The sequence below is a fragment of the Misgurnus anguillicaudatus genome, chromosome 3 (genome assembly GCF_027580225.2).
Source record: "Misgurnus anguillicaudatus chromosome 3, ASM2758022v2, whole genome shotgun sequence".
NCBI lineage: Eukaryota > Metazoa > Chordata > Actinopteri > Cypriniformes > Cobitidae > Misgurnus > Misgurnus anguillicaudatus.
Window position 1 is genome coordinate 41897978 of NC_073339.2, and position 27723 is coordinate 41925700.

At 36.8% G+C, this 27723-nt stretch overlaps 1 protein-coding gene across 2 annotated transcripts in view; it reads left to right on the forward strand.

Moving 5' to 3' along the window:
• Positions 1-27723, forward strand: part of elfn1b (extracellular leucine-rich repeat and fibronectin type III domain containing 1b) — a 166884-nt gene that overhangs the window by 330 nt on the left and 138831 nt on the right. The gene's annotated exons all lie outside the window — the stretch shown is intronic.

A 27723-nucleotide genomic window follows, 5' to 3' on the forward strand; every position in this document is an offset into this window, starting at 1 on the left:
AAGTTGAAGAAATGCGAGGCAACTGTGTGTCAATAGCGCAGTGTGGATCTGTATTGATATTCGCGTATCGATTACGCATCTGGGTTCTGCGCACGGGTCGCAGGTTGCTCGTAATGGACTGATGTCTTTGAGTTCCACAGGGGAACATTTTGGGGTTCGTACCTGTGCCAAGGCCGCCTTACCGAAGGGCATGAGGAAATTAGTATTCAGAGTTAGGCTACTCGTTTGCGCCTGCCTGTGAGACCATTAAATGATCTCATGGATGCGAACGAGATCAGCATCAGACAAATGCAATGTATAGGCTACTCATAAAGAGAATGAAACTTACATAATTGAAGCTTATGTTACATTTCGGTGTATTTATTGAAGCGTCCTGGTTTGTATTACCATTGTTTTAGTACAAATATCATGGCTAAACTATAGGTGGTTTTACTCTATATGCCATAATTATGGTTACTGTATTAAAATTGTGATTTGACTTTATGTTATGGTATATCCCATTAAATCCCAGAGCGCTTCATATTTACAAACTTATCTCTGAGAAATGTTGCCTTGTGTTCACTTGCTGTTGTCTGACATATAAGGTTGTTTAATTGTTCAGCTGATCAGACAGGACGCGAACTGGCGTTCAAAAAGCGCATCGAAATGAATCAGAGCGCGGTATCCTTAAGACGCCTTTTTTGAAACTGCTTCTATCCTGACGCGTAGAAATACTCAATAAAGGCATCTGTATGATGGACGTGCCCATACACACAACAATTAATGGCACAGAGCGCAAGAACGCGTACTGTGGGTGCGCATTCCCGCGGCGGAGCGTTTCAGAACCACGGACAGTTCTTGCCTAGGGTCAGCTTGCTTGGTTTTGCTTTCATAACCCCATTTGCAAACTTGTAAACTGTTAACTCAAAACTTGCAATGTCAACATTGTTCTCCAAATCAATACTTGCTACACTACTGCAAAGATGAATTAAGTTCAGCTATATTATGTATTCAGCTGAACTTGAGTTTTATGTATGTCTGGACAAAGGTAAGTGATTTATCTTTAAATGAAAAAACTGTTATGCTTAATGGATTTCTTCGTGTTCATTCAGTGGACTGTATAGATGCTTTGTCTTCTTATTCTGCAATGCAAAAAGCTAATCTTTACTTCTGATCAAATATTTAAGAGCTTACTGTTGTTTTCTAAATTCACTTTGGAAGTCTTTAATCTCTGACACATATTGAAAATACTGTTCCACCTACCATTATCATATTTATATATCAGTTCGTAAAAGCGAGCTGCTAACTTGACCGACCAATACATTAAGAAAAGCCAAACAGATAGCCTGTGACATGTAGACCATTAGATAGTGACGCGTATTCAGATAAAAATGTGCCTGGGGCGGATATCTGAATATGTTATGATAAGTTTGGAGTTTGAAAAACATTTGGAAATGGTAATGGAATTATTTACGGGCCTGTGATGTTGCAATGTTTCCGATCAGTAATTGCGCAGTTGCATAAAATGAGAAATAATTGATATTACTGGTTTGCTGTGTGGTAGCTGGTATGACGTAAATGTTTGCCAGTCAGTTGTGGTCCTAGTTTAGCTCCAACCCTAAAACATCTAAACAGGATAATCAAAGTCTTTAGGATAAGTTGAAAATGACAGGCAGGTGTGTTGGATCAGGGGTGAAACTAAACTGTGGCCCTTCAGGAACGAAGCTGACAAGCGCTACCTTAAACCATTACATCACTTTAAATCTGAAAAAATAAAATGGCAGCCAAGGAAGTACAAATTTGATAAAGTTATATTTTCACTTTTTACACCTTTTAATTGCATTTATAGCAAGAAATTAGTATTGTAGTTTTTAAATATGGGATTAGTTATCACAAAGGTGCTGTGCTCCATGTTGTTCCATTTTGCTGCCTATGAAGTCTGTCTGAATGCTTTCTATGTTAGGCTTGTTCGACTTCGTGCGGTGCCGTAAGAACCGACAGCCGGATGACGTCAAAGTACCGTGAGACCGATTAGAGAAATCATACGAAGTCTAATTTCGTCTCACTCTCGCGGTTTTTTGACGTCATCCGGCTGTCGGTTCTTGTGGTGCCGCATGAGGTCGAACAGGCCTATTGCCTCATGAGGCAGTGAGGCAACAATTCAGCTGCCTAATGCTGCATTCCAGGCAACCTGTAACCCGTAACTCACGACTTCAAAATCACGACTCACGACTCTGAACTGGGAGTACATCGATCTAGTACGAGTTCACGGGTGGGAAGTCACGGGTTTGACTGCCGTTCCAGTGCACTTTCACCGGTAGAAGGTTGTAAAAACACGAGTTACAGGCTGCCTGGAACGCATAGGGCTGTGAGTCGTGGTTTTGAAGTCGTAACTCACGGGTTTAAAAACCTGCCTGGAACGCAGCATAAGCTTTCGAACGCAGCCAATCTTTAATAATGAGCTGATGATTTGAATCAGGTGTGTTGAATAAGGGAAACATTCAAAATGTGCGGAGCAGTGGTACTCCAGGACTGGATTTGAGAGGTTTTGGTCTCAGTGGTGCCACCTGCATGTTAAAATCCCATCGGCCAGAAATGTGATTACCCAGAGGACAATTTTATTGCTCACTGGTTGCTTTTTCCAACAGAAGCTCAGGAAATGTGATGGAGTTCTTAGTTGTGTTTCATTGAAGTTTCAACTTAGTCTGAGATGTTTCTCATAAAAAGGTGAAATAAAAATGTAGAACAGATAAAATAGGCCTACTCTAAGAGTATGAAGCTGTAAAATGAATGTTGATTGTATATGTAAACAATCTAGATTTGGAAATGTTGAGCTCATACTGAAATCTTCAATAATATTGACATAGTGGCAGACTTGACAAAGCTGAGCTCGGTTTGTCACATAGCTGAGATCTCTTCTGAAACTCTAATGAAGACTATAATGATCTGAGACTCAGGAGACTTAAGGGGGGAGGGGGGGTCAAAGCTATTTCATGCATTTTAACTTATAAACACTGTTTAAGAGTTGGACTCCTCATGCTAAACATATAGGCAAAGTCTCAAAAAGCGATTGGACGCGTGACAGAGCCAAAAGCACATTCCCAGGGTTCATACAATTTTCTAAACGTTTTTTTTCGAACATAAAAGATTAATACGTACGAATTTTGCTTTATTTCTTTTATGGGCAATTTCAATGCAGGAAGTACAGTGGAAGTCCTTATATGGGCACTTTAACTGGAATAGCGCACACGCACACCAACCAAGAGCTGACATGAAATCAACTTCACTAAAGAAGTGTGGTGTTGTTTGTGAGGGAAATTTAAGCTTGTTCAGCTTCCCAATGAACCCAAAATAATGGAAACAATGGATATAGTTTGTTTATCCAGTATAGCAGGAGTTGTGCTGAGTGTGTTTGTTTAACGCTGGATTTTGTTGAAATCCCAACTTGGTCCCCTGCTAAAAAAAACAATAGACACCATCACAGAAATTTTATTGGTTTTATTGGGAATTTTATTGTTTTGAATGGAATATGGGCCAAAACACACTACAGTGTATTGGTCTTTGTTGGTCTCTAATGGTATGTATTGGTTCTACTGGTTCTATGTTTTGGTTCTAATGGAAAATGGCCCAAAACAGACTACAGTTTAGTGGTTTTAATGGTAAAAGATAATGGTTCCCATTGGTATTTTAATGGAAACCATTAGAATTAGAATTCTAATTTTTCAGCAGGGTCATAAGTCGCAGGCAGTACGTAAAGCGGCATTTGTGTTTTGTTGGCAATCAGAACAGAGCATAAGTGCATATACAGTAATGTAAATTACACGAACATGTAGCAAATTATAAGTTATCCAGAGATAGTGGGATAATGTTTTGTGTTTGCTGCTTGCTCGTGACTCGCTCCACCTGTGACACACCTCCATGAGCTCGGGTTTATTCGAAAAGAATCAGTACAGCTGATCTGTCTTTTATAAATCTGATAAAATTAAAAACTCTTTGGATATGTGAAGGAAGTAATACTACTCTATAAGTACTCAAAGATTAGCATGAGATAAGCAGAAACAGCGTGTGTTATGTAAGCTTTACGCAAAAGTTTCCAATTGCTCTCTATTTAATCTCATTGATCGATGTCTAGGAGAAATAATTGACATATCAAAGGATATCATCTGTGATTTTTCTATCTTATGGGTAAAGTCGTGGTAAAAGCCAAAGTGGCACGGTTTCCAAGATGTACCGTTGCCATGGTTACACTGCCTTTGATCGACGTCTGGGTGTTTGACACCAGACGCGCTCATTACGCTCTCCATGCATCAAACGGCACCTTGCTTCTCGCTAGGCTCCGAGCTCATAAAAGAGAGTATTCCCCAGCTCGCAGCCGAGCTTGTTAGAGTCACTTTCAGATTGCAAAGACAGAAGCGCCGTGTAATCACAGAGTTATTGCACAGCGTCAGTACGGCCCTTGCTTACCATACGTACTAATAAAAGAAATCAAACCTCCACAAGCAACTGGGCTTTGACCTATTGCACTGCGAGGATATGAAAAGCTGCGGACTATTCATTGTACACTCGTGACATTCTGACCCTGTATGTCTCACTTTGTGCGGCTGGGTCAATATCTCTTGACATTTCATTGGATTAATGCACAACAAATCAGAACATCGGAGTTTTGCCACCCGCACACACACACACACACACATGCACATACAAAAGAAGCAATTGTGGAGAAGCGGATTAATATTGTATCCACCTTTTGACCTAATTACATACTTATGAATATTTTACACATTTTTATTCATGCAAACGGGTCGTTGAGAAATGAAACCTAATTTTATACAGGCAGGGTGTGAAGTACATTCTGCTCGTCAGAGAGAAGCAGAAACTCATAAATTAAGAGAAATTAGGTGTGTGATTCGTTTTTAATTGAAAGCCTTAGGTGAGATCGTGGTCAAACAGGAGATTGGAAGGAGTGCAAATATAGAAAGAAACGAAGAGCCAGCTAGGATATATTTTTTTATTAACACCATTCCAGCATCTATGGGTATAATGATTCAACCCAGTATCACGCAAATACGTACCTTTAGTCAAGTAAATGTGTAATTTTTTTCTGTGACACTGTCACGTTTTTCCGCATTTTACGTGACCGTATCATGCATTTCTGTTTACGTGTCATTGTCACATATTGGTTACTCAACTGTTTGGTCCTATTTTCCTACCATTGTCGATTCGGTTAAGGGTTAGATTTACATAAAATGCCAAACCCAACTCTAACCCTAACGCCAGGCGACAATGGTTTAAAAATAAGAAAATATAAAAAATAAATCAGAAAAAATATGTACCTTTAGTCACGTAAATTTGTGATTCTTTTCTGTGACACTGTCACGTTTTTTACGTGACCATTTTACGTATTTCTATTTACGTGTCATTGGTCCCTTTCACACATACAGTCTTTACTGGTAATTTACTGGTAAATTGCAGTTAACAGATCATGTGTGAACAGAACCTTTCCGGTAAATCAGTGCTCCCAATTTACCAGTAAGGCAGGTTGTAAGATTACCAGTAATTTACCGGTAAGCGCTATGTGTGAACGAAAATTATAGGATTACCGGCATTTAGAACGGACGATGTCAGACCGTGCTGACAGCTTCGGGCCAATCATAGCGCTTTAATACAGATGACGCGTTTACCCCCGCACTGTTTACGGAAGTTTTCCACACACATGCTGCTTGAAAGTTGAGCACACCTGAAGTTTACGTCCACATTTCTTCACAAAAGTTGTTTAAAACAGCTTACCACCGAATTGTCGACGTCCTTAGCACGCCCTCTGTAAAGCCTAACGTGCAAACAGTAGTGTTGTTAAAAACGCATTTTCGGTTTGACGTCGTCTCATTCAATGTTGTTTGGTCATGAGCAACTTCGCGACTGTTTACCACAGACGTGAAAACAGGAAAATACGGACTGTGGATATGAACGACGTGGATTGTTTACAAATACAACACTGAGCTCGCCGCGTGCTACAGGTACATCCGCTTTCTCAACGAATTTACCGGTATTTTGATACTGATGTGTGAATGATGTCTTACTGGTAAAATAACGGAACGCCACTGCGTGTGTGAACAGCACATTTTTGTATTTACTGGTAAATTCATTCTGGTAAATTCATGGTAATTTACCAGAATTACTGTGTGAAAGAGGCTATTGTCACGTATTGGTTACTCAACTGTTTTGTCCTATTTTCTTACTTGTCGCTTCGATTTAGGGTTAGATTTACATAAAATGACATCCTTACCCAAACTCTAACCCTAACGCCAGACGACAATGGTTTAAAAATCAGTTATAAAAAAATCAAATATAAAAAATAAATCAGAAAAATAGTATAAACCAATACTTAGAGTGACATCCTAACGCAAACACCAAATCTAACCCTAAACCAAAACGACAATGGTTCAAAAATAGGAAAAAAAAGTTGAGTAACCAATACATGACCATGACACATCAACAGAAATACTTGATACGGTCACGAAAAAATGCACCGACATGCTTCCGAGCAGATTCAGACGCACCGCGCACCACAGGAAAATCTGATAAGATAATCGGTGCAACTACGAAAACGATCAGGACTTTTCGTAAGGGGGAAAATCTTTTTAAAAGTGACACTTTTGTGCCTTTTTTCTGAGAGTCTATAATAACAGATAGTATACAGCAATTATGTTTATCCGATGATGCAAGCAAATAGAATTAGTTTTAAATCAATTCATTTAAACCATTTAGTCAAGGTTAGCCTAAACATTTGGTCCCTGTTGATAGATAACATAAGTACACCACTATGTGGGCAAAAATATTAATGGCCATTTAAAAGTATTTGTGCATTCTGTTAAAATCATTTATGAGTTGCTTGTGATACAATATACATCGCTATATAGCTCAAACAACATAATGTTGGCTGATTCCCAACCCATACATTTTACATTTATGATGCAATTAAGCAACTTTTATGATGCAATTATCCAAAGCAACAGTGCATTACAAAGTTTACATTTGATCACACTGTATAAAGTAAACGTTGGAACTTAAAAAATGGTAATTTAAATATTTTAGGTGCTACTTACTGAACTAATTTTTAAAGTAGAGCAGCTTTCACTTTTTACAGTGTATGTGTGTTCCCTCGGGATCAGACTTTTTGCGCTGCTGATGCAATGCTCTACCAATTGAAACATGGGATTTAAAGGATGCATTTTGAGAACTCAAACCAGATCATCCTTTCTACTTTGCCAGTTTTAAATGTTTAATAGAAAGCACTCTTCAAGAATATCTTTTTTAAATAGTTAGCCATTGATCTGTGTTGCGTGTTTGGTGCCAGCTGTGAAATATCCCACCAGGTCAATGATCTCATTTGAGCTGTCATGCTATGACGCAGCCTATTCAATTCCTTCACCTTGACTTCCCAATTCACACACTGACAATGATGTCGCTTTTGCGTTTTGTAAGGGTCCTATGAAAGTCGTGACGGGTAACGTACAAAGCAGACTGAGACTCGAAAAGTCATCTATTAACCAGACAAATCTGTCAGTAGGACCCCTGAGGTTTTGCGGAGGCTGCTGAAAATCCAGATGCGTTCCGCTCCAATGTCAAGAAGAGCCTTTTTCTGACTTCTCCTTTAATGATGAAAGCGTGTATGTGTCAGGGCCGAGGCTTTCAGGTTCTTTAGCTGTTTTTCCACTTTGTTCTTACTTCCGCACTTCCTAAGCCTGTTTTTCTGTTCCGCATCAGTACATTAACCCAGGAGAGCTGTCTAATTGACGCAGTTTGCGATTTCAACTTTCGACAATTAAAGCCAGCGCAGATTCTTCTGGCGCCGAAATGCATTGGTGCAAATCTGCATAAAATGAATGGCTTTCTTTCTTAATCCTGTCATTAGTGGAGATCTATTCTTCGCCTCCGGGATTTTAATAACCTAAGGCACAGAACCTTTCCGCCGGACCACTTGCATCTATGCCGCATCCACCAGAGCGTGTCTACAATGTTGTTTTTAACATCCGGAAATTCTTTCATCAATTTAATTTAAGACAATGCTACTGGCTTAAACTCTTGCCAGTGGCTTTGGCCCTTTATAGTCTTTCAGTCTTGCATGATTAGACCTTGAATGTGCAGGGTTTAAAGCCTGGATTGTGTAATCAAATCATTTTTTTGTAAACAATAATCTGTATGATAAGTTGAATTTTTGCTACCTACTAGTGAACTATAGCAGCACTCTTATATTCGCAAATGGCACATAAGTTCCATAAAAATAAGGAAGAAGTGTCCGTGATGTCACCCATAGATTTGTAAAGAGCATTTTTGAATCCCCAAATTGGGAGATTTGCAGTCCGTGCGTGCAGTGTCCCTAAACTAACACTGATTGTGTTGTTTTTAACACATTGGTTCTAAGAGTGTATATGAAGAGTTTGGTTCCAAAACGCAATAAATCCATTTCGACTAATTTGGGTAAAAATGTGTTTTCTATACCAAGAAAGTGACAAGTGAAAAACCTTCCCATAGCATCTTTTGGTTATAATAACATTAAAAATTCTAATCCATAATTTGATTTTCAAAGATTTATTATAAAAATATTTTTTTCCACAAAATGCAATAAATCTATTGAATCAATATATAAATGTGCATTTATCTTTGTCATGTTATATTCATTTAGTTGACTAGTGGTATACACTGATTAAAAAATAAACATTCATGGCATTAATCAAAACATTTACTTTGTCATATTAAGAACACTGTTTTTGCTGCTGTCATCCTTGGGACGTTGTCGCTGAACTTTTTTAACAGCGATCAGCTGTAAAATGTTTTGGTCCTGCTCGATTTTCGTTGACTTTGAGTAAAATATTGGAAAGTTTTTTACAAGATCCCCTGGGGTCAATGTGTTAGCATGACAGAAGCTTGATGCTGTCGTCTGAGAACAAGTAACAGCCGCCATTTTTCTGTCTCCCGAGTGCCTCTCGCGTAAATTATTTTCGAATTTGATGGATTACGTTTCTTCCCCGCCACAGAAAACCACCACAGGTTTATCAATGCCATAAAAATTACAAAAGTACAAAGTTGATGAGGAAAACTAGGATTCTCTGTGTATTCACAGGGCAGCCATTATTGTGTACAATGCGTGGAATGGTGCGCTGTGATTGGTTGAGCGGATTTATTGCATTCTGCAAAGAAAGAGGACTGGGGTTTGTTGGTTTGGAAAAAGAGGGAGAAAAGATGACAAATAACACGGCGGATATTGGATTTTGCGTAAAATAAAAAATTGAGTTAGAAAAACACGTTTTTACCTATATATATATATATATATATATATATATATATATATATAGGTAAAAACGTGTTTTTATATATATATATATAGGTAAAAACATGTTTTTCTAACTCAATTTTTTATTTTACGCAAAATCCAATATCCGCCGTGTTATTTGTCATCTTTCTCCCTCTTTTTCCAAACCAACAAATGCCAGTCCTCCTTCTTTGCAGAATGCAATAAATATATGAAGAGTTTGGTTCCAAAACGCAATAAATCCATTTTGACAAATTTCTGTAAAAACGTGTTTTCTATACCAAGAAAGTGACAAGATGAAAACCACTATTTTCTGTTACAAACTTTCACATAGCATCTTTAGGTTATAAAAACATAAAAAATTCAAATCCATAACTTGATTTTCAAAGATTTATTATAAAAACGATTATTTTTTCCACAAAATGCAATAAATCCATGACAAGTTTTTATTCAAAATGCCATAAATCTATTAAATCAATCGCCTATATAAATGTGCATTCATCTTTGTCATGTTATACTCATTTAGTTGACTAGTTGTACACACTAATTAAAAATATAAACATTAATGTCATTAATCAAAACACTTACTTTGTGATATTAAGAACACTGTCATTGCTGCTGTTATACTTGACGCCGTCGCTTAACGTTTTTCACAGCGATCATCTGTACAATGATTTGGTCCTGCTCGATTTATGTTGACTGCGAGTAAAATAATGTAAAGTTTTTCATAAGATCCCCTGGGGTCAGCTGTAAAATCATGACAGAAACTTGATGCTGTCGGCCCGGCCAAACAAGCACCCGTCTCCCGAGTGCCTTTTGCCTAAATTATTAGATGGTTGATGGCTTACGTCTCTTTCCCGTCACAGTAAAACACCACAGGTTTATCAATGCTATTAAAGTATTATTTTGTTTTTGTTTGTTTGGTGATCACAAAGTACATAGTAGATGAGGAAAACTTGGACTCAATGGCGCCGCCATTGTTTGTTTACATTGCGTAGAATGGTGCGCTGTAATCTGTGGAGCGGATTTATGGCATTCTGTAGAAAAGTAGGAGTGGCGTTTATTGCATTTTGGGAAAAAAGGGAGAAAAGATGACAGAATAACACGGCGTATATTGGATTTTGCGTAAAATTAAGAATTTACTTTTTAATACTGACCTGATACAAAACAGATTCTGGCAGTAACTCATTTTTTTCAAAAATGGCGTTTATTGCGTTTTGGAACCAAACTCTTCATATATATATTTATATATTCATATATATATATATATATATATATATATATATATATATATATATATATATATATATATATATATATATATATATATATATATTTATTTATTTAAAATCAGACGTTAGGCTGGCGCTGTTATACTTGGAATGTGATGACATATCGTTCTGCGTTTCTGCAGTTGGTTAGTATTGAAAGTTGGCAGAACCTGCCACCGCCATCTTGGCAGCACGTCGCTTGCGGATAACTGAAAATGGGCAAAGAGGCGGGATGTGGGTGGAGCTGAGGTGTCTGGTTGCTGAAACTATGCCCGCCTAGCTTGCAGTAGGGACAGCAGTGGCAGTTCACCTGTCACTCGAGTGGCAATGCCCTTAATTATCCAGAACTTTAAGGCTTAATATATTTTAAACAGATCAGTTAAAAAATAAATAACAAAAATTCACCCCCATTTACAGCTGTCATGAAGCGTAAAATAAGTTATATAGACCAAAAACACTTTTTGTACAGACTGTAATTATATTTATTTTTGCTGTAAATACATTTTAACATGGGGGGACATCAATGGTATTAACTCCCTTTTGAAGCCCATCTGTAAAGGCCAGTCGATGAATTGCAGTTTAAAGTCCTATTCGCACGGGATTAGTATTACCTGGTGACCTCTAGTGATTTGTAATAATTACAGAGGTTGTCTGTGATCTTAATCCCGTGCGAATCGGCCATGTCTGTAATTTGTAAAGTAAAAATTCCTCCGCAAATGACCTACCATATTTCGCCGAACACCGAGGTCCTCTGATAATATTAGTCCCGTGCGAATAGGCATCTCTGTAATTTGGCCAGCATTTGTTACCAGTGAGCCTTTTTTATTTATTTATTTTCTCATTTTCTGCGCCTCTCGCACTGCAGCTGTGAAGCGCACATATAGAGACACATCCCTTCGATTTTTTTGGATTTCATTGTGAAACTTGAGGACTTTATTAGTATATTTCTAATTTTAAACTTCTAATCAGTCTCTCTCGTCCATCTTGATGATTAAAAATATGCAGAACTGTCAATATTTGCGATCTCTAAGTTTAGGTGGAGCTATGGATGTCGTGGTAAAGGAATTTCACTTGCGGTGATTTTGCGTGGCTTACTAGCGTGGTATACCTTGTTTATTAAAAAAATAAGATTATTACTTAAATCCAGAACAACGAGATGCACTGAGGTAGAACGCAGGGTGCTATCTTTCCCCTATGAGAATATATATATTATATTAAAGAACATTGTTTAGGCTTGAAGGCAATACATATTAGGACATTTTCAATTTGTATCTATATTTTTAGTCATTTGGCTTTTTTCATCATTTCAGAACAAGCTTAACTATTCATAATAACTTATATTATATTCTGTGTGTTCCTTGGTTGAAAATATGTAGAAATATATGCGAGTAAAAAAGTACAGAACAAAAACATTTAGCTCACGCGGAGCGAACGAAAAGCCGTTAATAAAGCAGACTCTCCGTAGAGGACGTGCTGAAACAATCGAGTCGGCAGATGATCATGATGTTAATGTTTCACGCAGATATTGTTGATGAAAAACTTGCATATCTAAATGCCCAGGCGAGAGTCAAGTGTTCAGTCAGTTAATATACAGCCAGACGTTACATTGGCGGCTGCCTCCTCGTCCACGGAGCGGAGAAATTCGGTTTTTATTAAAAGCGGTTTTAATGCTGGTAAGCAATCATATTTTGGCGCCTTGTATTTGTGTTGATCAGATAGTTAAAAGTAATTTTAATCTTTAAAACGGCATCTAGAGGCAGAGGACGCTAATTCTGTCATCTCAGTTTCACTTTTTTCCCCACACGTTCACTCACTGTATGATTTAACGAAATATGATTTGGTGAAGGTACCTTTTACAGCATGTCGCGGTGTTGCGTGATAGTGTTATGCAAAGCCTCAACATTATATCAGGGAGATAAGTCAGTAAATTTGAGTGAAATCACAGGCTTTGCTTATCCCGTGCGAACCGGCCACACGAAACTCAGACGTAGGGAGGTAATTTCTAAATCACACAGGGTCCCTAGGTAATACTAATCCCGTGCGAATAGTACATAAGTCACTTTTGTGTTGGCTTCAAGACAAGAGACCAGAAGGTTGCACCTTGGTACCACCCCAGTGACAAGGACTTATAGCAACCCACGGCAACCCCCAGTGTACCCACTAAGCTAAAATCTAGTTTGATACATTAAGTATATTAGACGTAATTTAAATTGATAAGTAAATCAAATATCCAATCATACAACATGTCAGTCATTTAACATGCACATGTTTTACTGGCACATGATGAGATGTGAGAGGTGAAAAAATTTCGCTACTTAAAACCAGTTGTGTGGACCGACTTGGAAAATTGGATACACCTGAATGCTTTGCCGTCTCAAGAGGAGTCCCGGCATCTTCTCTGACTTTGAAGACTTTTATATAGCTCCTATAACTTAAACCGCACTGAGAAGCAATTTTCAAACTAGGAAGAGCTCACCAGTATTGTATTGTATTGCAAGTTTAATGAAGCATTAAGCATTGGAACTTTAATAAAAGCATTATGTTATGGTTTAATTGCTAAAGATTATACGCTATGTACAGTGGATTTGCTGAGATAAACAGGAACATTTAAAAATGTGCCCCTGGCACATGCCGCCATGCTTTCAGACCAGCTGCCCCACTGTAAATCCAGCTGTAGTCAATATAAAGAAAAGATGAACCTAAACTCAGATCAGCAGGAAGTTGCAATCTCCACACATCCGCACACATTAACACCGTGGCCTGTTAGGCACAGATAAGACCGAATCACTCAGCAAACCTCCCCGGTAGCGCTCCGCCATCAGAGCGGTTTGTTTCCCTTGAACACTTCAATTTAGTAAAGTAAAGATGAGGTTAAATGCTGAGATCGTATCACACAGAAAGCACACAAACTAAAACTGTGACTAATGGCAATTTTCACACTGGCATTTATGGGAGACCGGCATTAACCTTGTGCTCGGATAGGACAAAAGTTTACTGCTGCAAATCAGGGAGGCAGACATTTGGTCCTGCATTTGTTTCTTTGCAATCAATTAATATCGGCTTAATGAGAGGGGAAAAGGGCAAAATATAAAACTAGCATCTGACACGGCAAAAAAAAGATAAGGTAAATTATTTAGATGTTTAAAGAAACTTCTTTAAAATGTTTTATTTTAAACAAATACATACTGTAAACAAATCGCATTATCTTAAAGTAAATGAATCTTGCTTAAAAATGAAAACAAACAACAGTGGATATTTCAGATATTTGTGTTATGATAAATGGTTCCACTGTCTTTCTTTATATAGCTCTTCTTAATTTTTGCTCTTATAGGACAAAAGTTTACTACCTCAAGAACCTTTTTGGAAAACATTTTTCCCATTTAATGTAATTTACTGGAAAACAAGACAAAAAGACTTAAGATGATGAATACATCTTCTTTGATGACCTTAGGAATCCTGCAATATCCTTTACAACTGCCCAGCAAGCAACAGCCGTCTTTTAATCATCTAGGTTATCTATAGACCCGATATACGTAGTCCGGCTACGAGTAGCCCACTTCCAGACAAAATAAACTTGAATTTGGTTGCCAAAACAAATTGTGAGATGCATGATATTCCATCATCACTGCAAAAAATTATTTTCAAGAAAAAAATATTCTTAGTATTTTTGTCTTGTTTTCAGTAAAAATATCAAAAAATTCTTAAATTAAGATACTTTTTCTTGATTAGCAAAACGACCCAAGAAAATAAGTCTTGTTTTTAGACCAAAAATATCAAATTTAAGTGATTTTGTGCATAAAACAAGCAATGGTGTAAGCAAAAAATATTTTTCTTAAACACTAAATTCAAGAACAATTCAAGAAAAATTTGCTCACCCCTTTGGCAGATTTTTGTTCTTGTTTTATGCACAAAATCACTTAAAAATGATATTTTTGGTCTAAAAACTAGACTTATTTTCTTGGGTCGTTTTGCTCATCAAGAAAAGGCATCTTAATTTAAGAGATATTTTTACTGAAAACAAGGATTTAAAAAAATACGATTTTTTTTTTTGAAAATCATTTTTTGCAAAGACAACAGTGATAAGAAGGTGTTTGATTTTATTTATTTAAAGTGCACCTATTTCCTTGCTAAAACAACATTATTTTGTGTATTTGGTATAATACAATTTGTTTGTGTGGTTTATGGTTAAAAAACACATTATTTTCCACATACCCTACATTTTGTAGCTCCAGATTTCACTCTCTTCCTAAAATGCTTGGATTTGAAAAGCTCCCTGATTGGCCAGCTAATCTGTACGTTGTGATTGACCTGAATATCTCTGACATCAGCCAGAAATGTGACGCTCTTTACCATGTTTTAAAGATTCGGTCGCAATGGGAGGAATTATGATAATGTCGGTCTTGTCTACATCACCAATCCCAGAAAGTAAACTGTTGCCTACAATCTGTGTGTTTGTTGTAGTCCAAGAAAAGAGATTTACGTTGGAGACAATAACTCGCGTCATCGTTTACTTTGGGGTTTGTACCTTTTGCATATCGTTATCATACCAAAGGAAATGTAAAATCGTAATTTGGACCATAGGTGCTCTTTAATACATCAATAAAATCTTACAGAGAGCCCACATTTTGCCTCGTTTAAGCCTAACAGTATGGGCTGGGATGGCTGTTGGACGTCAAAATTTTTGCTGGGTGCATGCTGCGCTAAACTCCGGTCCTGAACATCCAAAGCATAGTTTCCATGTCTCCCTTATTTAATACGCCTCATGAAGGTGTCAGCTTGTTAGCAGAGGAATGAGACTGACTACTTCATATAAAGGAGACGTAATGCGATGTGGGCCCTCAGGAGCGGAGTTAAGAACCACTGCTGTACAAGAACATTTGTGCTCCAGATTGTGCGTAATGAAAATGGAAATAGCTTCATAATGGGATTTTTCATTTACCTGTTGAAAGCGAAACCTTCGAAAGTCTCATTCATTTACTTTATATTTTCTTTTTCTGATGTATTTCACAGTATGAGGTCACAGAGGTGTGCTTTTGCCTCGGGCGCTGCCTAATTAAAAATATGTGTGGTAAGGACTCATTATACATTCTTGAGTCTCATTTCCCTTCAATGTATTATTATCCTCAATATTAGTAACCTATAAAAGAATGGTGTAAACGATTGAACAGAGCATGTTTTGCTTGTTCAATCTTAATGTGTGCTTAACATGTTAGAAAAGAAATGATGAAAGCAGCTTATCTGTCAAAAACCTTAGTGTTCCTGAAGCTCATTGGATTGTGTTGGACGTGCAAAAATTACAGGTTTGAATCACAGGGAACATACACATAAAAACGGATAGTTTGAATGTAAATCAGTTTGGATGCGTAAATGTAAAAAGTGTAACTTATGTGATGGTGCATTATCAAATTAAATTTCCAAATAATACATGGGTAGTTTCCCAGACAGGGATTAGCTTAAGCCAGGACTAGGCCTTAGTTTAATTATGAAATATAACTAGTTTTAATAAACATGCCTTACTAAAAACATTACTGGCGTTTAAGGAAAAACAAAGGGCACTGATGTATTTTAAGTTGTTTTCAGATTGGACAGCTAATGCCGGGAAACCGCCCCTTAATAATGTACCTGTTTCCTAAGCTCCCGTATCACTGTAAAAGGTTGAAAGTTGGATCAACTTTCTGAAAAAAAAAGTTTTTTCAACTTATATATTTAGTGCAAAATTTAAGTTGAAAATTTTTTTAAGGTGTTACCAATTGAAGTAATTTTTAAGTTAATCCAACTTGTTACAGTGCAGTGGCAGCTGGTGACATCTCTTCCGAGGGGCACGAATTGTTTGGAGTGTCTCGTGTGTTGCTCGTGTTTTTTTTTTTAATATGTGTTTGTTGCGTCATGTGAACCATGCGCATCATGCGTCTTGTCAAAATTAGTGACTGTTGCACACGTCGAAACCATTTATAATAAAAATAAACATTCACAAAATACACGCTAGACACTCACTTAACAGTAAACACTGATTATTCAAATATATGCAAATATCTGACAAACGCGAACGTCTCTTTTATCATAAACCCTTTAGACGCGTATGCAGCAGGCATGTATTTTGACAAGACACGTGATGCACATATGTTAACTTTATGTGCTGAACACATATTTTGAAATGACGAACCACACACATGACGGACTACGTACATGTAATAAAAATAATAATAATAATAAAAAGTTAGATTTATATAGGTTAGGGGAGAAAGGAGTTGGGTAAAAATATTTTGAGGTGCTTTTTGAACATTAGCAGGGACTGGGCAGAGCGGACATGGAGTTGTAGACTGTTCCAGAGTGTGGAGCATTGACAGAGAAAGCCCTGTCCCCAAAAGTCCGCAACCTAGTTCGGGGGGTGGCCAGGAGGTCCCTGTCGGATGTTGTGATGAGCTTCACATCATGTGCCCTTGAAAAAGAAGTCACTGGCCGCGACTGTTACAGTGTATCTACAGTGTATCTACTTGAAAAACGCAGGTTTAAAGTCTGATTTGGGATAATAACAAAAGGTTTTTGATGCCAAATTTGTTAAATGTAATTGGTCATTTAATACATTAATTTGATACATCAATGATCCACCGCATCTAATTCTTGATGTTTGTGTCTCCCAATTACACAGTGGTTAATTTTTGTCCTTTTTTTTTTTTTTTTTTTTTATTGATTTAACATTGAAATCACTGCGCTTGACGCCTCTACCGCAGCTGGCATGAACGCTTTTTGGGAATGCTGGGAACTTTCAAGGAAAGTTCTTAGAACTTTTCTCTGCTAGCTGGGTAGTGGCTAAACGGATCTCTGAAACAAATACCTTGTCGAAAATAAAATGTTTTGGTTTGCTAAAGACGAAGGGAGACGACAAGAATGGATCAAAAACTGTGGAGAGGTTTGGCAGCCAGGCAAGAATTCAAGGACCTTTAGATAACATTGTATACATTAATTTTACACAGTAATGTTAGCTCAGTGTAATAGTTGATACGCATTAGTGTATCACTAGCGTATCATTACTTGTCATTTATTTCCCTTTGACATAAGAAATAAACTGTATAAAGACTTCGTTGTTATTCATTCTATGTGATAGTCTACCGGAAGTTGCGTTTAGTCCACAAAAGCTGTTTGTTTATGTTGTTACTGCTGAAATTGTCTATAGTGTGTATGTAAAGGAAGAATTTTCTGTAAGGATGCTTTCAGTGTCTGGAAATTTTGTTGAAATGAATGTTTTACAAATCAGTGAATAACTGAAAGAGACCCTGTTTTATTCTGCTGAAAAACATGAGGGTATTGAAAGTTCACCTTCGAGCAAACACAAAGCCAAACTGACTCTGGTTCAGTCAAAGATCTGATCTCAGCTCATTTAAGAATTTGTGGCACTGTAAACTGCAAGCACCACATGACCTATTTGATCAACCAAAGCAAATCTCTTAGAAGAAGAGGCCAAAAAAAAGGTACACCAAAAAATTTACATTTGTATTGCTTTGAAAGCTGCGAACACAAAATATCAACAATTAGACTGTATGAATGTTTGAATGTTAAGTATACATACACCAACACTTTGAAATTCAAGTAACACTGAGTTTAAATATTCAAGCTTTAATTTGAATTTCTCACAAAAGAAAATTTGACTCCAAATTTGATATTTGTTAATCAGCAAAAAGCCTGAAATTGTTAATGTGCTTACTATTTCGGCAGGACGCTCTATAAAACATGACAACATTTTCGCAAACTTTTTAAAGACATTAAAAAGTTGAATTCCCCCTCGTACTGTATGCTATTTTACGATGCCATTTTCGTTGCTGTATATTATATTTATTGCATCATTCTCTCCAGACATAAAATTTTGACACCTAGTGTATACTCCAGTGTAACTCAAGTCGTCGCTAGACCACGTCTGGACATAAAAAAATCAATTACTTTCAGAAAGCATTTATAGCGAGTTAGTCAGATTACGTATAAATATAGCACTTAAGACAGCGGAGACAACTATCTCTTAGAGCGTTGGAGCAGGTGAATGTAATTAAAGTAAATGTAAGCTTTGTGTAGCTGTAGATATTTCCCCCGTGGCCATGAGGAAGGGAGCGAGATCGTGACTGAGCGAGAGTTTGTTTTTCAAAGAGAGAAAACTTTGAGGGAAAAAGGCAATGATTAGACAAGGACACCAAGTTATGATGCATTACTGGATACGGTTTGGAAAGTAAAACTCATAAAGCTATAATGAAAGCATTACTATGGTGTTTGTCTGCTGATGCAGAGACCATTAGAGCATAGTATTAAGTTTTGTTTTAACGTTTTCTGACAGGCGTATAACTGGTCATTACTGTAACTGACAACATCTGTTTACTGTGGCCATCGTTTTCTATTCCGGACATGTACTGTGTGTATTTTTGTGTGTGATTGGCTGTGTCTGTGTTTCTACGATTACTGTGAAAAATACTTTCACACAAAGAACAATATTTATATGGGGTATAAAAGGATTTAAAAATCTAAGACCACTATTTGCATCTGAATTTAATACAAATATTATTCATTATTATATAAAAACTGTCCCTAGCTGTTACTGGGATGGTACACTTTCAGAAAGTATACATTTGCAGCCAAAGCGGGTTAGAGCCTATTAGTAGCCTATGTCAGAGGTACATATTGGTACCAAATGTATACATATCTGTACCTAAACAATACAGTACATGTTAGGACCATTTCCAAGAAACAGCTTAGGACCATTTTTGGTGATATCAGCATATTATCAAACGTTTAGGGAGAAGTTTGAATAGCAAAAGTTACATTTGCTTTTAAGGGGACATGTTATGAGACTTATGATGATGTAAAGATGTAAAATAAGTGTCTTCTGTGTCCCAGAGTGTGTATGTGAAGTTTTAGCTCAGAATACCCAATATATAATTTATTTTAGCATGTTAAAGGGGTCATGTTATGAGATTTTTTTTAAGATGTAAAATAAATCTTTGGTGTCCCCAGAGTGCGTATATGAGAAGTTTTAGCTCAGAATACCCCATATATAATTTATTACAGCATGTTAAAGGGGTCATGTTATGATATTTTTTTAAAGATGTAAAATAAATCTTTGGTGTCCCCAGAGTGCATATATGAAGTTTTATCTCAAAATACTCCACAGATAATTTATTATAGCATGTTAAAATTGCTACGTTATAGGCCTAAGCAAACATGTGTCGTTTTTGGGTGTGTCCTTTAAAATGCAAATGAGCTGATGAAATGCAAACACTGATTGCAAGGATGGTGGTTGTTGAAAGAAAAATTCAATTGTGCTGTCAATTATTTTTCTCTCTCTCTCTCTTTTGCTCTGCATTAAATGGCGAGGTCGTGGTTGGATAGTGCAGATTAAGGGGCAGTGTTGTTGTAATTGGCCTTGCTACCTACCTCACAAAACAGGCAAAATCTGAACAACCTAATTTTCCACATGCTTGCAGAGAATGGTTTACCAAAACTAAGTTTCTGGGTTGATCTTTTCCACATTTTCTAGGTTGACAGAAGCACTGGGGACCCAATTATAGCACTTAAACATGGGAAAAAGTCAAATTTTCCCTTTTAATGACAGCATGAACTTCACAAGTCTACAACGAAACATCATGATGTTTGATGTTATCCCAGCATGATTGCTTCAAAGAGCATCTTGTGTGCTTCAATGGAAGTAAAAAATTGAGGCCTTTACTCAGAGGTCTTTGATACATTTGTTTACAGTACATTTGATTGGTGATCTGAAAGAATGCAGAATCTTAAACATTAATTTTAGTGATTTTTTTTAAAAAGTGCAAGATAATATGTTCCATGCAAATGATCCTAAATAATAATTTCTCGAGCATAGCTGCATAAGTGATTTTAAGCTGTAAAAGTGCATATAATTATATACTAACTCACTAGATATTAATAAAAACATGTACAGGAAAATGAAAGCATTGAAAGCAAAATTACATAGGAAAGAAAATAAGGTGAATGAAATCTTTCAAAGTACTTTAAATAATAAGTGCATAGGAGAAATAAAAAGAAAGAACGACTCATTTGACAGGAAACCTTTAAGCAAATGCAGGGCAGAACACAGCAATTTCATTAACACACAATTCAGCTTGTCTATGCTCAGTGTGCACTCTCAGAAAAAGCGACAAGACGGTACAAAAGTTGTCACTGGCGCGTACCTTTTCAAAAAGTACACTTTTGTACCTAAAAGATGCCTATTGGGACCTCCAAGGTACAATCTGTACCAAAATGGTATCGATTAGGACCTTTTTAAAGGTACCATCACAGTGACAACTTTTGCACCTTTTCTATTGAGAGTTTACCTTGTAATGCACTGTATGTAATGCACTTTAAAAGCATAATACATAATTGCATATATGTGAGCTCTTGGGAACCAAACTCCTGACATTTGCACTGCTAACACAATGCTCAACCAATTAAGCCACAGGAGCCCTCTTTTAAATTCAACAAAAATTGAGGTAGTCACTGGGTCATATTCACTGATACACATCTGGTGCCAGAGTTTCGAGCTTTTCATTGCATAATGTTTTAAATGAACACGCTTCAATGAAGCAGCATCATTTTTGTTTTGTCAGGCTTTTGTATTGTTTCCTAAACAGGAGCATAAGAGGCGAGAATATGAGATTTCGTTCATTCTGCATCTGTCGCTATCTGTCTCTGATTATCAGACCCTCCATTCATAATTAAAGGCATAAAAACTCCAAGCAGTCAACCGCTGGGAAACAAGGGCTCCTGTTGCCATAGAAACAAACTGCATCGGAAAACTTCAGAGAGTGTGCAAGCATTTGGACGAGCGTGAGTGGCTGTGATGGTGAGAGAGAGAAAAAGATGGGGCAAGAAAGAGAGCGAGAGAGAGCAAAACCCCTTAGAGACGAGGCTGATTAAGATTTCCCCTCCAGTGCGCATGTGTGTATATGTTAGTGAGACACTTTTAAGGTTTGTAAAATGTTGAAGGACTTGCTTTGAAGAACATTTTTTTGGCCTGTGTTCAAATTCTTCTTATCTCTAACTATGTGTCATCTACTATTAGAGGGAAAAAATCTCTTTATAATCTCCTTTGTTTCTCTAAAGCCAAAAGATAATCGGGCTAAAATACGACAATCCTAGGTAAAGTCCCGATCGTCTTCGTGGTTGAAACGATTATCTTATCAGATTTTCCTCTGGTGCGTGATGTGTTAAGAGTGTCTGAATCTGCTCAAAAGCACGTCGGAGATGCTTCGATCGCAATCGAATTGAATATTTATGATCAGAAATCCCGTTGTGTGGGGGGATCCTTGAGGACAAATGCACACACACGCTGCAGATTGTCACGTGAAACAAAACGATACTGCAAACTGATGAAAGACGAAACTGCAGCAGGCACAGTCTAAAGTAAGGATGGACATCAGAGATGTAAAAGGCAGTCCACAGTATTAATGACATTTTTATGCCCGTCGTCCGTCTTTTTTGTTTACTGTGCTGTGATAGCGGCAATCCACATACTATAGGAACAAAACTGGAAAATCATAGATTTTTTCATCATGTTTGTGGTGCCTCACATTTTGAAAAGCTGATAAGATTTAAAAAAATCTTTTAGTGTGGCCCTAGCTTTAGACAAAAATTAAGACTTGCTTTTCTTCTAAAATAAAAGTTTAGCTAAAGTAAGCAATGTCGGACATTGTGCAGATCTGCCAAGATATCAAAATGTGACTGTCTTGAAAATCCATAGCCTGACATTGTCATACCTAATGCTAGTTAGACTTTGAGTCTGATACCGTTCTATTGGGCAGTGAATATGGGGCGTGATTCAACCGAACAAGGACGAAAAATGCCTCTGCACTCAATTGGATAGGCCTACAACCAATCAGAACAACTGAGTGTGTGACGTATGTTGAAAAGGCGTCTGTCCTTTTGAAGCCTGACCGAAACTGGTTGTTATTTCGCTACAATGAGTCGTAGTTAGCAAACGTACATCGACAAATACTATGTTTACAACATTTCATTCATATCACAACATTGTGAGTTATTTACTAAGTCATACAGTCCCCTGCTGAAAAAAACAGCATGGGAATGCTGGTCTATGCTGGTTTAGCTGGTGGTCACCAGCATACCAGCACCAAAACACAACATATGCTGGTCTTGCTGGTATAACCAGCATGGGATGCTGGTGCTAATGCTGGTTTGTTGCTGTTTTAGCTGGTGCTAATGCTGGTGCTGGTTTAGCTGGTGTTCACTAGCAAACTAGTACCAAAACACAACATATGCTGGTCTTGCTGGTATGCTGTTTTTTTCAGCAGGGTCAGCTTTCCATTTGTAAATTAGATGAACTTAATCCATGTGCTTCCGAAAAGGAGCTGGCAAGTTATATCCACGTTGTCGTGCATGCCGAGTTCCCCATTTTCATTCTGTCCCATCTTCTTAGCGACCATCGGAGCCAGCTGATAAATTAAACTTTTGCAGAATCCCATAAGAGGGACGGCAAAAACATCTTTCCGATCAACAAATGCCTTGACCGCGTTTCTCTATTCCTCTTTCAAAATCAATGCTCTGTCGATATCTTCTAGAACAGACTCAATGGCAGAATCTTCACATCTCAATTCTCCATCGGCAGCCATCTTTGTTGTAAACGGATTCAACACAAGCGCTCTTTGATGACGTGGTTGATTACGTTACTGTTGATCATCTGTCCATCATCGTATGAAGCCCTTCCTGACAATTTGATTGGTTCGACCAGCTTTGGTTCGAGCATAGTTGCGCCACAACGGGGTTGACACCAGACCGAACTTCCCAAGCTGAAATGTTGTGGGCGGGGCTAAGTTTGGCTGGCACCCAGGCAAGGAAATTCAGGCTAAAGTCTCATAATGTAATTTTGAGATTAGGAGCATCAAAGTTTGATTTCAATCATTGATTTTACATTGATTTCAATTTTTGTAGATTTTATGTAGACAACAGTACATAGGAACTTGAATATTTCTTGTCAGATTCCTCCAAAATCAAATAATCTGGCTATGTAAACCAGGTTCATTTCATAGCTCTGAACTCTTATGGTATGTCAAAAATTGTCTTATTTGTGTCTTTTGTATTTTTTTCTTAAGAATTTAACAGAGACAGCAAAGACAAAATTGGTTCTTTAAATGAAACAACATAAGAGCATTTTTGTATGATTAAAGTAAGATTTTTTATAATCCATAAACATTTTGAGTTGGTTTAACCTATGGTTGGATAAATGTTGGACAGAACAACGGTTGGGTTATAAATAAACCTATGTTGGCTTATTTTAACCCAAATACTGGTTTGTTTTATCCCATGGTTTGGTAACAGTTGGTTCTGTCCAACATGCACCCACCATGGATTCAACCAATCCAATATTTTTAAAGGTCAAGTTCGGTATTTTACACCTAAAGCCCTGTTTTCAGATTGTTTTTAATTAAATAGAACGATTTTGACAAAAATTTGGACATATGATGCTGGCCCGAGAATTTTCGGTTTCTGTTGTATCAGCCCCCACCTCTAAAATGCATTAAACTTTCGTTTACAAAGACGTGAAACTCATCGAGTGGTCAGGGGTGTTCACTGATATGTTTACACAAAAATCGCTGCAAAAGATGCTTTCCAACAGGTGTTTTAGCATTCGTTGTAAACTTGTGGACCTTTTTTTCCAAACGCCTCACACCCGTACATTCTTCCGTTGAGAGCTTGAATAATAAACACTCCAGCCCAGGTGGTGGAGATAATCCACCTTTGCCAATTGAAAGAATATAAACAACGTTCCCGGCACGGAGTAATACCGTACCTCACAGCACATCTAATACAAGTCAATGGAGTTGGATAAAAACTACGATAAAACCTGTGTGAAAGCATCTTTTGCAGCGATTTTGGTGAGACCATACCAGTGAACACCCCTGATCACTTGGTGAGATTCACGTCTTTGTAAACGAAAGTTTAATGCAATTTAGGAAGGATTGTTCCAGTGCACCTATAGAGCCATTGTAGAGGTTGGAGGTGAAACAATAAACACCCGAAAATTCTCTTGCCAGCATCATATGTTCAAATTTCAGTCAAAACCGTTCTATCTCATCATAAACAATCTGAAAACAGGCTTTAAGTGTAAAATACCGAACTTGTCCTTTTAGAGTTTAGATACAAACTATAAAGTAGATATAAAATCAGAGATCTTCAATTCTGTCACCTGGCAAAAGTAATCATGTGATACCTGCTGTAAAGTGCGATATAACTAGAAAACGCAGAAAGACGCACAAGAGTTACCATAGCACTTCAAAATAGACTGGTGCACAAAAATTACGATTAAATCTTTGTAGCTTTACAGTCTGGAACCGAGCTACATCAATTTCCAATCCATTGCTTCACTTACTTGCTCCGTAATTTCTTGTGAGTTTCAGCTGACAAGTCCATCATTTGACGTCGCATGACTCACCCAGACAGTTTTATCACACGGCCGTTCGCTTGTTTTAATTGACACACCAGCCAGTAGGTGTGGATGGTTTATAGAGTGTGCTTGATCCAATCAGATGCGTTTGAAACAGATCGTGTCAGCAACACCTGGCGTGAGTGTGTGTGATAATGCTAATGATGTCTTACCGTACAACCTCAAAGTCATTTTTAACAGATAGACGGTCAAATCTCGTTTTAAGCCCAGACTTTTAACATTTTTAATAGAATAGGAAACATACTTGGTTATTGTAATCTTCATATGATGGGGCTGTCAGAAGCTTATGAATACCAAAATTCAGTCCTCCCTAATGTGCTTTGAATGTAAATGTGAATGAGCTCAAAGCTGCAATGCATCTGCATTACATTTGCTCATACTTAGGGTTAGGGATCGGGTTGAAATTCTTAACCATAATCCCAAACTTCGATGTATAACTTGTTTATGTACTGGCATACATGATGCATAAAAAGCGAATCAATGAGGAGAGGTGGGCTGTTTGATGATTTTAACCTGACAGATAATCAAATCTCATACTTATTTATATCTGAGGATCATGTTATCATAGAAAACCCCTGCACCCTTACAACCACAAAGCTTGACTTGTACAGGCAAGACCTACAGTACTCAAATTATATTCATAACTTCACAAATCTAGCTTTGATCGTGTTAACATGTATGCATATATGTATACGCTAAAATGTCTGGCAGAAATAAAAATGCTTAAGGTGTATCTGCAAGCAAAAGCATTTTTACTCAAACAAGAGTGAAAGACGTGTGCATGTTTGTGTTGTGTGTGCGCATCATTATGCATCGATATTTTGCTTACAGGGCGTTTCATAAATATCTCCGCTTTGTGAAATGTGATTTACATATTTTCTGCTGGAGAGAATGTTAATGGGGACCCGGGCTGTCATAACGTTTTGTCAGCATTTGCATTCGCTTCCGTCACTGATGGATGTGTGTCCAAACATAGTTAAAGTCTTTTCATTGCCTGACATGTTTCTAATCTTCACAGTTTGATCTTTCAATTTTGAATGTCACACACTTACAGGACGTTTTTCTCCCGTCGTCCAATGTCATCGCTTATTGATATCATTTGATATCAACACTATAAGGCATCCTTTTGAAGAGTTTGGATATATTTAACAATGGACAGATACAAAGAGAAACTGTATGTATATATAGTTAATGTAACACATAATTAAGTCTATTTATAATGTTAGACTGTAGTATATGAAAGTGGCTCCAGCTCAGCAGCTCTCTTTGAAGTAGTAATGTCTGTGATCACGAAGTGAGCTGTTTTTTTACACTGTCTTAATCTGATTTTTAGGAAGATAATCGTGTCTTAAATGCTTTGATCTCATTTCATGGGGAGCAGGTTCCTATAACTGAAAAAGAGATAAACACTTTAATAAGATAAAAAACTGAGACAGAGAATTGAGAAAGAAGGGCTGCGTGCATCCATTTGTAGTGCTATGTTATATGGAGGACCACAAGAGTCATGCAAAATGTAATAAAAAGCTTCAATATTTAATAACTTCCTGGACAATTAAAAATAGCAATTAATAGATTTGTTTAAATATTCATTAATTAATCTATAAATAAATAGACAAGGTTACAAAAAAATCATTATGTAACATTTTATTAGGCAATAAAAAGTGAGATTATAAAAATAACGTAGAAATGAAATATTAATCCATTAATAAATAGTTCAAAGTAATATATCAATTTACAAAAACAACATAAAACATCATTCATCATTTTAAATTGCATTTTTAAAATGTATTTCAAAAAGCGATTTAAAAAGAGAAATAAATAACTGGATTTATAAATTGAACTACAAATACAGGTTTAAATTAGGCGTTTAAAAGGGCATTTCTGTTTAACATTTCTGTTTTCATTTTCCCGATGGTTCTCCTTATACTTTTCACTATTTGATTTGCTTTTCGTTTTAGCCTCTTAGCTTTTCCGTGACTTTTTGGGTCCTCATTCGAGATCTATAAATCTGCACATGACGTACAATCAGAGCCAATCAGTGAGCTTGTTACATCCACCTGGCCATAGCTAATTTGCATTTCTCATTTGACCATTTGCAAGGACCCAAAGAGTCATGGAAAAGCTAAATAGAGAGGCTAAAATGAAAAGCAAATCGAATAGCGAAAAGAATAAGGAGAACCATCGGGAAATGAAAACAGAAATGTTAAACGGAAATGCCATTTTAAATGCCTAATTTAAAAGTGTATTTGTAGTTCAATTTATAAATCCAGTTATTTATTTCTCTTTTTAAATCGCTTTTTGAAATACTTTTTGAAATTCCATTATTTAATTAAGAATTTATAAATGCAATTTAAAATGATGAACTTATTGAGTTATATTACTTTGAACTATTTATTAATGGATTAATATTTCATTTCTACATAATTTTCATAATCTCACTTTTTATTGCCTATTAAAATATTACACAATGATTTTTTTGTAACTTTGTCTATTTACTTATAGATTAATAATGAATTTTTAAACAAATCTATTAATTGCTATTTTTATTGTCCAGGTAGTTATTAAATATTGAAGTTCTTTATTAGGTTTTGCATGACTCTTGTGGTCCTCAATAATGTTATGTTCATCTTTTTTAACCGATAGCATAAATAAAAAGTAGTTTTTAATCATATAAACCTCTCTGTAATAAAGGTTTGGTTAAGCTCATA